The sequence below is a fragment of the Lethenteron reissneri genome, chromosome 2 (assembly GCF_015708825.2).
Source record: "Lethenteron reissneri isolate LAM-NWPU_2019-01 chromosome 2, ASM1570882v1, whole genome shotgun sequence".
Taxonomy (NCBI): domain Eukaryota; kingdom Metazoa; phylum Chordata; class Hyperoartia; order Petromyzontiformes; family Petromyzontidae; genus Lethenteron; species Lethenteron reissneri.
Window position 1 is genome coordinate 15,147,876 of NC_083780.1, and position 14,487 is coordinate 15,162,362.

Here is a 14,487-nt window from a genome sequence, read left to right on the forward strand (position 1 = left end):
TGAGCACCACGTGGCCCTTGGGGACTGGAAGGCTTGGACGAGGCAGCCCCTTGCAGGGTGACGATATTGGCAGAGAGCGAGACACGTCCTGGGGCGATCGGTCCGACACGTGCTTTTGAGGTTTGTAGATGTTGCCCACCACGTGTCTCTTTGGGACTGGAGGGCTTGGACGAGGCAGGGGTCGGGACCCTGCGGATCTCCAAGGGCCGCTTTGTGACGTTGTTCGCGCGCATTGCGGTTCTTGAAATGTTGCAGGTTTTTTTTGTACAGAATTCGAAATGAATGTCTCCTCTTGTTATTTTAGTTGCCGACGCCTGGGCTATCGGCTTTAGTTTTGAGGCATGGTGAGATGGCCCATGGCCTGGTGTCCTCACAGCTGGAGATTAGAGAGGGTTTACTGCGGCTCGGCTATCAGTGCTTGAGGGGGGTTGGGTGGGGTCAGGCGGCGTGGAAAGAACCGCGTGGTCAGGGATCGTTTGTCTGTTATGATAACATCTGCACGTTATCAACGTTGGCATGATTGAAAACGCGTCGAGTACACGCATATGCATGTGACAGCGATACTCCGATTCACGTCTCCCCCTTAAACGTCGTTTCGCAAGTACGTCGTCACTTTATTGCGTCGCCTCAACCCACACTTACGTCGCTGACAGCATCATCATCCGTCCCCTCTCGTATCAGCCGCCTCTCAGCCTCCGCCTCCACCCACGACCCTTGCATTGCTTCGATTTACATCGTTTCGATATTACTCGTCGCACATTTGAGGAACGTATCCCGACGTAAACCGGGGTATTATTGTATAACAAAAGACAAAGATTCCACGTATTGCATTCAACATACTGCTGGGGCAAGTGCTGAGAGTGTTGGTGATCACGACCATGCCCGGTCGTCTTTGTCTCCATAAATGGCGATGTTTATACACCGCACCAAGTACTCATTCAGGTTGAGTGGACCTAGGAGAGGTCCACAGCAGGTTGATCTAATCTTCACTGGTGTTGGCCGTGAGCGGGAATCGAACTCGGGTCGCCGGGTTCATAGCGCAGTGCGCTAATCGCAATTCTACCGCTCCCCATTAAAAATGATAACGCATCGCGCGCGTGTTGTGTGTGTATGTTGGACTTCTTTCGCACCGTACGTAGCCAACCGTGCTCATCGGAGGCGCGTGAGTAAAGGATAACGCAATCACTCACTTCTACGACGCGTTCTATTCGAGATTTCAAGCGGAGCATTTTATTGCTGACAACGTGTGTCCTGAAAGATTCCAAACCATCTTAAACCCCACACAACAGTACAGGACAATCAAATGATTGTGGGTTTTTTGTTGGTCAATGAATGAATACGTCTGCCGTCCATTTTTGCCGTGTATTGCAATAACTGGGTGCTCGCCAACAGCATTGTCCCAGCCCACAACACTACCGCCGTAAACACACACACACACACATCGGGGCAGCAGGAGTCATAGGTGTAGTCACAAGTATCATACGAAAGAACGCAAAGCGACTATTCACGACGGAGTTCGGCCCTGCAATCTGCTTAACCCAATAGTTGAGCTGAGCATTGGGCAAACACTGCGGGGCAGACGTTGAGCCAACGTAACCCACTGAGCACATAGGTCTTTGCCCATGCAAAATAAGCTGCAAGTCAGTGGATGGGCCAATGACTGAATCATCACAGAAGCCAACAAGCGTTGTATTAAAGGGATAGCTTTCAACAGACTTCTTGGGGCAAGTGTTGTTAGTGAGCACCTATGAAGGCTGGCTCGGCACACGAGTGAGTGGAAGGCGAACAACCACGCCCGGCTGCCTTTGTCTCCCCAGTGCTGATGTTTACACGCCTCACCAGGTACTCATTTGCGGGTTGAGTTGTACCAGGCCAAGCGTGCCGCGCTCACATCTACAGGTGCCTAGCTGCTGCTGCTGCCTCTGCGTGTAGGGGTTGTAGCTGCTGTTGCGTGTATGGGGTTGTAGCTGCTGCTGCTGATGATGCGTGTATGGAGTTGTAGCTGCTGCTGCTGCTGCTGATGATGCGTGTATGGGGTTGTAGCTGCTGCTGCTGCGTGTATGGGGTTGTAGCTGCTGCTGCTGATGATGCGTGTGTAGAGGTGTAATTGCGCATGTCTACGAATGTTGAGGTGTGATTATGCATGGCCACGGATGGCCAACAAACACAAGGGGCGGGGTTACGGCCGTACACAAGGGTGGCGCTCGCACCGACGTCCGCATGTGTATCCCCCACGGGCCCCCCCTTGGGGGCAAGTCCTATAAAAGGTGATGAGCCGAAAGGCTCGGGAGTCGGGACTCAGCTATAACCAGAGAAGACGGAAGACCAGCTAGTGTAGGCCCCAGAGCTCCCCTGGCTCGCTGTCCTTATAAGGGCCGACCAGGGCAAGCCGGTGGCGTGGCCCCGAGAGCCCAGACGAAGCTGGTCTGGTGACTCAGGGAGCCGGGATCCCAGCTTAACCAAGCTGGGACAGATAGCCTCCCCTAGTCCCGTAGTGGAGGAATTGGTATAGGTTAGAGGGGTTAGCTGTCGAGAAATCCCTGTAGCCCTGTGACCTGTAAATAACGGTGTTGGTGTAATAAATAAGTGTGCCTCCGATCCTGTCGTCAAGCCTCCATATACTTACTACATCTGGTGTCAGAAGTAAAACGTCCAAACGATGGACACACGAGGGACGACACGTACCAAGGAGTCGGAGATGGAAGACGCCGCGGCCGATTCAACACCAGAGATGGCCGGGGTCGGATCGGAGCAGCCGGGGCCAAGTACGCCCGTGCCGCTACGACAAGAGGGGGGGGATGCGTCGGCTGAAGGACTCCGGCTGGCCCACTCCCGCCTGGCGGAACTGCTCTACGCCGCCGCCGCTGCGTTGGAGGAGATCACGCGGCTGGGGGCTGGAGGGGCAGCGCGGGTCGACGACAGCAGCCGGCGCGCGGCAACGTTTCCCGCCACCCCGACGCGGCTGGCGGTTAAATTTCCCGCCATCTCTACAGTGCGAGCGGACGGCGGGGCCGGCCCGCGTCACGTGACTGCTGAGCGCCAAGCACAAGCCGTGACATCATCAACACCGGCCGGCGCGTCAACATCGGAGCGACCGGCGATGCCATGTGCACAGCCCGCCCACACTGTATCATCGGCGGGGAGCGACGGAGAGCGATCTACAGCCACGGACGTCGCCTTGCAGCAACGTCTGCCACCTCTGAAAGAATTCGTAGGCGCAGACGGAGACTGGGGCGGCTTCAAGAGACGGTTCATCGCTCATCAGGAGATGGCGAACTGGACGGACGCCGAGGCTCTACGCGCGCTGCCAGCGATGCTGGACAACGACGCCCTGGCTACCCTCACCTCGGCGCCGAGGGAAAAGCGCGCCACCCTACACCTGGCGTTGCAGCTGCTGTCAGCCGTCTATGGGCCGCCTTCGGACTGCAGGCAGCTTTTCCACGATCGGCGTCGGGGCACCAACGAATCACCTCTGGCCTTCCGGACTGCTCTCCTGGCTCTAGCGAAGGCTGCTTTCCCAAGGATGGACGAAGAAGGAGTGGATGCCATGGTGGCTGAGAAGCTGCTGCTACTCGCTGATGAGCTGGACGTCAACGTCCTGGCTCAAGACGACTCAGAGATGTCGTCCCTGCTGGTCGCGCGCCACATCCACGGGGGCTTGCGGTCCCTTCGTCGAAAGGCGGCAAAGGGGGCGGCCAGCCATGCCATGGCGGCTACCGCCCTCCCATCGGAGGAGGTCTGCGGGGTGGAGCGGCGAGGGGAATGGAGAGCGGCAGTACCACAGGCTCGGAATGGACCGAGCCGCCAGGAGCAGCCCAGGACATCGGGGGCGCTCACACGCTGCTACAACTGTGGCCTGCAAGGCCACGTTGCGTCAGGATGCCGGGCTCCCCGTCAGCGCGGGGCGACACCTCGCCAGGACGCCACACCGTCTCCTCCCAAGCTCCAGCAGAGAAATACGGCGAGTCGCGGCACCTCACACGTTTGGCCCACGCACACATCCGACACACACTCACGCGCCCAACTAAACAAGGCTCCAAATTCCCCATCTGTCGCGCGCGATCGTTCGGTAATGCGGCGGGCGCTCCAACCGGGTCAGTGGTCGGAGCTCGCCCATCGTGTCGTTGCTGCGTCGGCGGGATCTTCGGTCGTGGTCGGTCACATTGATGGGGTAGAGGTGCGGATTTTAATTGACACAGGGGCATCGGCGACCATTATATCTGATTTAATTTATAACATCCTTCCCGTTCAAAGTCGTCCCTTGCTCCCTGTTGACGTGCCGTGCTATGCCGCTAACGGGGGCTCTCTGGGCATTATTGGCCAAATCCGCGCCACTATCTGCATTGGGGACATTAAATTATCCGGGCCTGTTTTGGTTTCCTCCTCACTCGCGGTTCCGTGCCTGTTGGGGACGGAATTTCTGGCCAAAATGCCCATCCGCATCCTTATTGACCAAGGGTGCATTGAGCTCCCATCGGGCCGACGCGTCACATTTCTGTCTTCCCCCACCACGGAGCGTCGGGCGTTTGCCACCGTGCAGGCGCTCGTCACAAAAACTGTGCGCGTGCCTCCGGGGGCTCAGATGCTCGTCCCTCTTAGATTGCGTCGGCCGTTTAATGAAGGGGTTGCGGATCGGGGGGTCTTGTTGGGACCATCTCGGGCCGGGGTAAATGGACCAGATTTGCTCGCGGCTCAGACCATGGTGAGGGGGGATGGGGACCCCTTCATTGCAGTCCTTAATGTGGGATCGCGAACGGCCGTGGTTCCTCAAGGGACCGTGCTTGCACACGCAACGCCGGTACCCTATGAGGAACCACTCGTGGGTCAGGTATCCACCGATCCTCCGTCGCGACCGCATTCGGACTGTGATGACGGTTGGCTGGATGCGCTTTGCGCGGGTTCAGTGGACCTGTCCGACTCGCAGCGCGCGCAGCTGCGAGTTCTTCTGAGCGAATTTGCTGACGTTTTTAGTCAACACAAATTTGATATTGGTTGTACTAAATTGCTGCGACACCATATTGACACGGGTGACAGCGCGCCAATCCGCCAAAATCCCTTTCGGTTGAGTCCCGCCGAAAAGGATCATGTCAAATCGGCTGTTGATGACATGCTAGCCGCCGATATCATTTCCCCTTCCAATAGCCCGTGGGGCGCGCCGATCGTTTTGGTGAAAAAACACGACGGATCACTGCGGTTTTGTGTCGACTTTCGGCGTCTGAACAAAATCTCTGTGGCAGATGCGTACCCGCTTCCTCGAATGGATGAGTCGCTCGATGCCTTGGCGGGGGCGCGATTCTTTTCCACCCTCGATTTGCTATCTGGATTCTGGCAGCTTCCTCTGGATGACGAATCAAAACCTAAGACTGCTTTTCGGACACCGCAGGGTCTCTTCCAATTTAACCGCTTGCCGATGGGTTTACATTCTGCGCCGGCAACTTTTCAGCGGTTAATGGAATTGGTCTTGGCAGGGTTGCAATGGGATTCGTGTTTGATTTACTTAGACGATGTCATCGTCTTTAGCAAATCCTTCGAGGAACACCTCCAGAGGTTGCGTGCTGTTTTTCTCAAAATGCGGGCTGCCAATTTGAAATTTAAACCACAGAAGTGCCATTTACTCCGCGAATCGGTGCGATATTTGGGTCACATTGTTGGGCGCTCGGGGATATCCACTGATCCCGCCAAAACGGAATGCGTCAGCTCCTGGCCGACTCCCACCTCTGTGGGAGAGGTCAGGAGTTTCATTGGGTTCGCGTCGTATTATCGGCGATTTGTGGCTGACTTCGCTACGATTGCGAAACCTTTGCATGCCTTGACGTCCAAGGGAGTCAGGTTTCATTGGGGGCCGGAGGAGGAGGCTTCTTTTCGCGCCCTCCGGAATGCTTTGGTGGGGGCGCCGCCGTTGAATTACCCGGATTTTTCACAACCCTTCTTGCTCGATACAGATGCAAGTAACACGGGCATCGGGGGCGTGCTGTCCCAGCTCATTGGGGGCGTAGAGCATGTGGTGGCTTACGGTAGTCGGGTACTGTCTCCAGCCGAACAGCGGTACTGCGTTACCCGTCGGGAATTATTGGCGATTGTTTATTTCATTCAGCAGTACCGCCCGTATCTGTACGGTCGGCGGTTCACCGTCCGTACAGATCATGCGGCCCTACAATACGCCCTGCGGGTTCAACAACCATCGGGCCAGTTGTCTCGATGGTTGGAGATTCTCCAAGACTATGACTTTGTCACCACATATCGTAAGGGTCTCCGCCACACGAACGCTGACGCCCTGTCGCGATTCCCACCCACTTCGGAGTGCGCGTGCCTCTTGGGTTCGGGGCGTTGTAGGTCTCCGAACGTCACCACCGATTCGGTCCTCGTGGCCGCTGCCGATGCACCTTCGGTTTCGGGTCCTATCGAGCAAGAAGGGAGGGATTCGTTGCTGGGGTTGTCAGTCGCGGAATGGGGTCGCCTCCAAATGGAGGACACCTCCCTCCTCGCTCTGCGCCGTCGCGCCGGGGGGATTGGCCAGGGGGTGGAAAACGTTGACTCGTGGGGGTTGTTCCAGGGACTTTTGATGCACTGGAATGGTAAAACCCGGCGCCAGCGGCTCGTGGTGCCTGCTGCTTTAAGGGGTAAGGTGGTATGGGCTGTTCATGAGCGGCTTCTGCACTTGGGGGTTCATAAGACCTTTGCCACGCTCCAGCTAGATTTCTTCTGGCCGGGCATGGAAAAGGACGTGGGGGACCTCTTGGGGTCGTGCACGCAATGCGCGCAGAGGAAGCCACCTGCTAGGGGATCCAACCCTCCGCTGCAGTCCATAAAAGTTTCCAGGGTTAACGAGCTCGTCGCTCTGGACATACTTGGCCCATTTCCCGCTACACCCAGGGGCAATAGGTATTTACTAACGGGGGTTGAATACTTCACGAGATGGCCTATGGCCTGGCCCCTGGCGAACCAATCGGCAGCAGCCATCGCGGAGGCCTTTGTCCAGGGCTATGTCCTCGACAAGGGTGCTCCGGAACGGCTGCTTATTGACCAGGGTAGGAATTTTTCTGGTAAACTCCTACGTGAGGTGTGCGACCTCTTGGGTACGGAGAAGGTTCGGACCTCTCCGTATCACCCACAAACTGACGGGATGGTGGAACGGCTGCATCGGACCATCACGTCCATGCTGTCCCAGCAGGTGTCGGTATCCCAGACGGATTGGGACCTCCGCATAGCCGGTGTGTTGCAGGCCTACAGAATGGCTCCCCATGCGGCCACCGGATTTTCCCCTTTCTTTTTAATGTATGGGCGCGAAGTTAACCCTCCTGTGGCGACCCAGCTGAAGCTCTCGGCGCTCCAGGCGAAGTCTAAGTTGTCCGAACACGTTAAATTTAACATCGCTCAATTGTCTGAGGCGCGGGAAGCGGCCGTGCAAAATTCTGAACTCCGCCAGAAGGCGAACGAGAGGCTTCGGTTGGGGCGGGTGCAGGTGGTCAAATGGGTACCAGGGGACAGGGCGTGGTTGCACTGTCCTCAGGTGCCGCTGGCAACCTCGTCGAAATTGGTACGGCCGTGGCGGGGGCCAGTGGAGGTCGTGCAGGTTTTGCGGCCGCAATGTGTTCGCGTCAAATGGGGGAGGCGCCGGTGGTATGTGCACCCCTCAAGGTTAAAACCATTCGTCACGCCGCCCCGGGGTTCACACACACACACGCATGGCCAAACGTGTGAGGGTGTCGCCGACTCCCCGTCGTCGCTGCACTCGCCTAACCTGACGCCAACTGTTCCGCCCCCAGGTGAAACAGGAGTGACGGGCCCACGCCCACCAACCCCTCCCGGAGGGGTCGGGGGTCACTCGGCAGCGGAGCCTGACCCTCTTGCACCCGGACCGTCAACGACCGTCACTGAGCGTGCCGGGACGGACCCTTGTGACGGACCCGCCGCGAGAACGCGCGCCAAAACGCGCAGACTTTTGTGAGGTCGGCCGTTGGGGGGCCTTGCGGACAAAAGGGGAGGGGTGTTGTGAGGTCGGCCGTTGGGGGGCCTTGCGGACGATGGGAAAGGTGACGCCCGGAGTGTATATATATGTTGGTTTTGGGGTGTTATCCGGGGGGGGTGCGTCGGGTTATTTTTTTCTCTCTCCCTCTCTTCCTCTCGTTGTTCTTGTTCTTGTTAAAAATTACGCGAGGCACACACGGGGTTTTTGTGAGGGATGCACCTTTATTCTGATTTTTTTTTTTGCAGCCGGGGACGGCTGCGAGCTGTACAGGGGGGGGTGATGTAGAGGTGTAATTGCGCATGTCTACGAATGTTGAGGTGTGATTATGCATGGCCACGGATGGCCAACAAACACAAGGGGCGGGGTTACGGCCGTACACAAGGGTGGCGCTCGCACCGACGTCCGCATGTGTATCCCCCACGGGCCCCCCCTTGGGGGCAAGTCCTATAAAAGGTGATGAGCCGAAAGGCTCGGGAGTCGGGACTCAGCTATAACCAGAGAAGACGGAAGACCAGCTAGTGTAGGCCCCAGAGCTCCCCTGGCTCGCTGTCCTTATAAGGGCCGACCAGGGCAAGCCGGTGGCGTGGCCCCGAGAGCCCAGACGAAGCTGGTCTGGTGACTCAGGGAGCCGGGATCCCAGCTTAACCAAGCTGGGACAGATAGCCTCCCCTAGTCCCGTAGTGGAGGAATTGGTATAGGTTAGAGGGGTTAGCTGTCGAGAAATCCCTGTAGCCCTGTGACCTGTAAATAACGGTGTTGGTGTAATAAATAAGTGTGCCTCCGATCCTGTCGTCAAGCCTCCATATACTTACTACACGTGTATGGGGTTGTAGCTGCTGCTGCTGCTGCTGCGTGTATGGAGTTGTAGCTGCTGCTGCGTGTATGGGGTTGTAGCTGCTGCTGCTGATGCTGCGTGTATGGGGTTGTAGCTGCTGCTGCTGCGTGTATGGGGTTGTAGCTGCTGCTGCTGATGCTGCGTGTATGGGGTTGTAGCTGCTGCTGCTGCTGATGATGCGTGTATGGGGTTGTAGCTGCTGCTGCTGCTGCTGCGTGTATGGGGTTGTAGCTGCTGCTGCTGATGATGCGTGTATGGAGTTGTAGCTGCTGCTGCTGCTGCGTGTATAGAGTTGTAGCTGCTGCTGCTGCTGCTGCGTGTATGGGGTTGTAGCTGCTGCTGCTGCTGCGTGTATGGGGTTGTAGCTGCTGCTGCTGCGTGTATATAATTTGGCCACCAATGATGGTTTGCCGTGGTCGCCAATCAAACTCATAAACCGTGGGCCAGAGCGGATATGTGTGCCACTTCAGGTAAGACACTTTTAACCATACCGATTTATATACATTGGAGAATGATCAGAATCAGAATATTTCTTTATACTGGAGGAATCCGATAAGCTATACAGCTATTTTCACAGATGTCCAGGAGAGCGACTAATTCGATTATCACACTCATTTCAATTAGTTATCATATCATTCACTATTATCGACGATGCATGTCGACATTGGAACCGCGAAAGTGATGTCAACTCATGTGATTCTGGCAATGATGCCAAACACACCTGGTTTGGCATTGTGGTCTCTCAACATGTGGCAAGGGCTCACTCAGAGCGCACCGCACAGACAGAGCCCTGGTTTATTAAACAATTACCGTGTTGTTGATTATCCTCTCATTATCACGAAGTCGTAGTTTCAGGAAAAAAAACTGGCCAATTAAATTGGACGATATTCAAACTTGAAAATACATATAAATATATATAACAACATTCTTATTGTACGGCCTCGTGCAGGTTTTACCGTTCGTGCCTTTCGAGTGGGCGCCCCATTAAGGTTCCGTTTGTAAACTAAACTAAAACTGTTTTACATCGCAAAATACATTCCACTATGCTGCTCGTTATTTTTGAGAGGCGTGGAGCAATGATGATGATCATAAACATGTTGGGGGGGAGCAGCCGCATCACAATGACGGACCCGATGAAGTGCCGTGTAGGCTCATGCGGGAGATGACCCCAACGTGACCGACACGATCATCATCCAGCAGTGGATCGATGACAATGGGCCGTAAATTAGCATCGCAATAAAACATAGAAACTGCGGCTTCTGTGAGGCCGAGGGGCACACGGAGAAGGGCAATGCCCTCCTTTTAACGCGCGACTCTCAGCGCAATGAGGATTTTAATGCTCGCAAAGTGAAGGGACTGCGTGCGAGTTTGCGTTTACGAGTTTACCCCTCGGCCTCTAGGCGAGTCGCGCTGTGCCACGATAGAATTAGTCCGTGATATATGGAGGGCGACGTTACGATATGAAGTAGGTGTGTGTGTGTGTGTGGTGGTCAAATAAGGTTATCGGGGGGGGGGGGGGGGGGGGGGCGGGGGGGGGGCGTGCCCTTGGCCGATATAGGGAGTTACAGTATGCAATAGGAATAATCTTGATTTCTGAATTTACGCTCGACCACATGCTCGATCCCATGCCTTCCACTGGTTGGCAATTGTACACCACGGTGGCGAGATGTTAACTACCTCGCCTGGTATACATCTAGGCCATGGGTTCGATCCGAACCCTGACATTTAGTCCTCCAGTTTTTCTCTCTACATTTAGAATCAACGTCCTTTCAGAGTATTTGGCTGCTATACATTTTCACGTGATAAGCCACTTCGTTGAGCGATCATTTGCGGCCCGGTCGCTTCTGAAAATTAGTTAAATGGCGCTGTGGGCCTTATCTGGTGAAATAAAATTTGTTTAATAGTTATTTTTTAAGTGTCTCGTGCATGCTTATTCCACGCGTCTTTCTATCGCGCCCCATTGCCCTGGTTAGATTTGCAGGGAGCTAATCGGGGTCCAATCGGTCTCCTTGATTGATTGAGAGCCCCCCATCATATTTAGGGGACAAAGCACCCCCCCCCAACGACTGGCTGATGCAGTCCTCCCCGAGTCGTGAATCGTGGTGGATGTGTATTGTGCACAAGATGGGTTTGCATTGGCACCCAGAAACAGTCTCGTTCCGATTCAATAAAAAAAAAACTAATTTATTCAACAACAAACATTTACGCACAAGCTTACGTTGAGTATAACACATTCCAGCATGCGTTAGTCTGCAGCTATCGCGGCAAAAAAGCACGTTTGTATATTCCGACAAAGCTCCTTTACAATCTGGGCCGTGTTTCCAAAGTTTGGGCCACAGCTTTATCGATCCGGACCTTTTCCAATCGGACGAGTCGCTATAATAAGCAACACTCCACTTCGCCACCCTACTGGTAACCTTTACGGGAGTGATCGTGTCCGCAGTTACCGACACAGAGCTAATGCATCAATATAATCGCAGTCAACATCAGTAATGGTGTGAACGCAACAGGAGCGTGTTCAGCAGTACTGGGTCGTTATGTTCACTTCTCGTTATTTCCCCGAGCCACGACTGGACGTCTGTGAATATTGAACACCTTTGATGGAGATCTCTAGAGCTCCTCAGATCGTTCCATTCGAACTCAAGACTCTGATTCTGGCTGGGACGCTCACCTTGTTACAGGCGTCTATTCATTATTAGTTGGGTACGTTTCTGTTATATATACACGTGTGTGTATGTTGTTTTATGATATTGTTCACGGGTGCGGTGCATTTGCGAGTATGTGAGTTAGCGATTGTGTGGAATACTTATAGTATCCTCAGCAGCGGACCATGCTTTCCCACCTGATGACGAATGCTTGTGTTGCGCCCGAAACGTCGTGATTTATTTTATTTTATACCTACGTGACTTTTTCGAAAGAACCAAAGAGTATAATACTTATAGTACATTGCACTTTTAAATCGGTAAAGTTATGAGTTCGATGTCGGGTCACGGCTTCAATTAGTGGCAAGCTTGAACCGGTTCTCGGCTCCTCTATTCACCAATCTCCGCCTACCGGGTTCGGGTCAACCCGTTCTCATGAACGAGACGACGCGATTTTTGGTGTTCGGGGCGGGGGTAGAACTTGTAGCTGATTAATAATGTGCGAAAAAATTAAAATATGACTTTGCGAAGCGGAGTTTAATGGTTAACGTTCCGTATCGCGGGATTTATTAATAGTTAACTTTCCTCCCGGCACATCGGGTTCCTTCAATTAAAGGAAACTGCTAAATATCCCAAGCGAGCTTCCAAGTGAGATGGATTTACATTGTCGGTCACTGCATTGCGCGCTTTCAGAAAATAATAATTATTATTAAAATGTATAATGCGCATTCCATCCTAGGACCCCAAGGCATAAATGCATGAAAAACAGCGAAACAAAAACAGAATCAGGGCAACCGACCAAACTAGAGAGGGAAGGCCACTTTAAATAACTTGATTTTCAAAGCAGACTTAAATATATTTACCGACTCTGATTTCCTGATTTCAAGTGGCAAGGCGTTCCATAGCTTGGGTGCGATGCTCACAAACGCCCAATCACCAAAAGAGCGCAACCTCGACCTGGGAGTGCTGAGCAGTTGGAGATCATAAAATCTTAAGCACCTTGATGGAATATATAAATGTATTGGTTCCTGCAAGCAATGTGGAGTGAACCCTTTTAAAGCCTTATAGGTTATTAGCAGTATGTAAAAATCCACTCAGAATTTGACTGTCAGCCGGTGAAGAGAAAAGAGGACTGGCTAAATGTGTTCACGAAATGTTGTACGAGGTGTAATCACTCGAGCAGCTGCATTCTGAACAAGCTGGCGTCTGCACAGTACTTTGCTCGTTATCCCAGCCAGTGAGGCGTTGCAGTAGCCGAGTCGGGGTAACACAAAAGCATGGACCCGTCTCTACGCGTCAGCAGGTGACAGGAAGCGATGCATTCTGGCAACATTTCTCAGGTGGAAAAGGGACTTGTTAACCACAAAGGACAATGATTGGTCAAACTGAACACCAAAGTTTTTGACCTGCCATGTGGGACTGACATCAATCAACAAACGAGGTGAACCATTTTATAAAGATGCAGAGGGGAGCCGATGAATATGGCTTCCGTTGTGTCGGCATTAAGTAGCAAAAAGTTTTAGCACAACCATGAATTCACTACTGTTAGTGATGCAGATAGCGCAGAAGAAGCTATTGCATAGTCTGGTCTTAACTGAATATAAATTTGCGTATCATCTGCATAGCAATGGTAGGAAAAGCCAAAATGTCGGAGCAAAATATCCAATGGTGCCATGTAGATGCTAAAAAGTGATGAGCCAAGAAAATATCCCGATGGGACACCACAGAGAACTGGTCTAATTGGTGACTTGAAGCCTTCGTTTGAGACGAAGTACCTACGTTACTTTAAGAGTGATCCCACAACAAAGCTCGGCCAGAGATCGCCATTGAAACTTCCAGTTGCTCAAGGAGAACTCCGCGATCAATGGAGTCAAATTCTGCGCTTATATCGAGTAGAATGAGGAGGCTGACAAAGCCTTTATCTGCAAACCAAAGTTAATAATTGACCACCCTTAACAGATAAATCTCGGTGCAATGAGCAGGTCTGAACCCCGAAAGTGATCAAATATATCGATTGAAGCCAGGTGCTTATGTAAATGAGTGACCACAGCTCTTTCCAGAATTTTTGACAAATACGGAAGGTTAGATATTGGGCAAAACATTTCTGGGAGCTCAAGATAAAGACCCGGATTTTTAAAAGTGATGGTGACTGCAGCCATCTTACAAATGTCAGGAGCTGTGCTGGTTTTGAGGGAGCTGTTGAGAAGACTGAGGATTCACGGCCTCAGCAGAACGGAATGGTCCCGTAGCAGCCTTGAAGGGAAGGGATCCAGTGGACAGCTGGTATGTCGAGAGACAGCAAATAAAGAGATGAGTTCTGCAGTTGAGATTGCGGAAAACTCGGTCAAAAATGTGTCCTCGAACTGAGCTGGAGGCAAGTGCGAAAGAGAGGGAACGGAGGGAAGTGAAAGTAATTCGGACCGGACATTGGAGATGTAATCATGAACAAACTGTTGCATTTTAGTACAGAAATCAGCAGAGGAGTGGCAGATTACATTTGGTTCCTCATTAAAAAGTTCACTGATACACTATTTGCAATGTGACCAGCAATGTAGGAGCATTCATGGTAAGAAGCTATTATTTAAATATTTGATGAAGAATAGTGATGACCACTTTCTCCAAGCACGTTCTGCTTAATGGACAGTAGATTTTTGTGCCCTCAATCTTGCAGTGGACCATGGCGAAGGGCAATGGGAAGATATCCAACGAGTTCGGACGGGAGACAAATAATCACGACCTCTTACAGAACAGAGTTATATAATTGAGCAGCTTCTTCAACGGGAAGCTCGCACGCATTAGCTACAAAAGCCTCAAATGAGTACCTGGTGCGGTGTGTAAATATCGCCACTAGGGAGACAAAGCCCGCCTGGCGTGGTACTGGCCACCCACCCCCTAACAGGACTTGCCCCAAAAGTCTGTGAAGGCTACATGGGAGATCTTTGTATTTGTCCACGCGCTGTGAGTGGGCTTCTTCAGGAACTGAATTAAGCAAAAATTGAATGCCCGAATTGAGGGATTCCTTGACGCTTCGCTTCAAATCG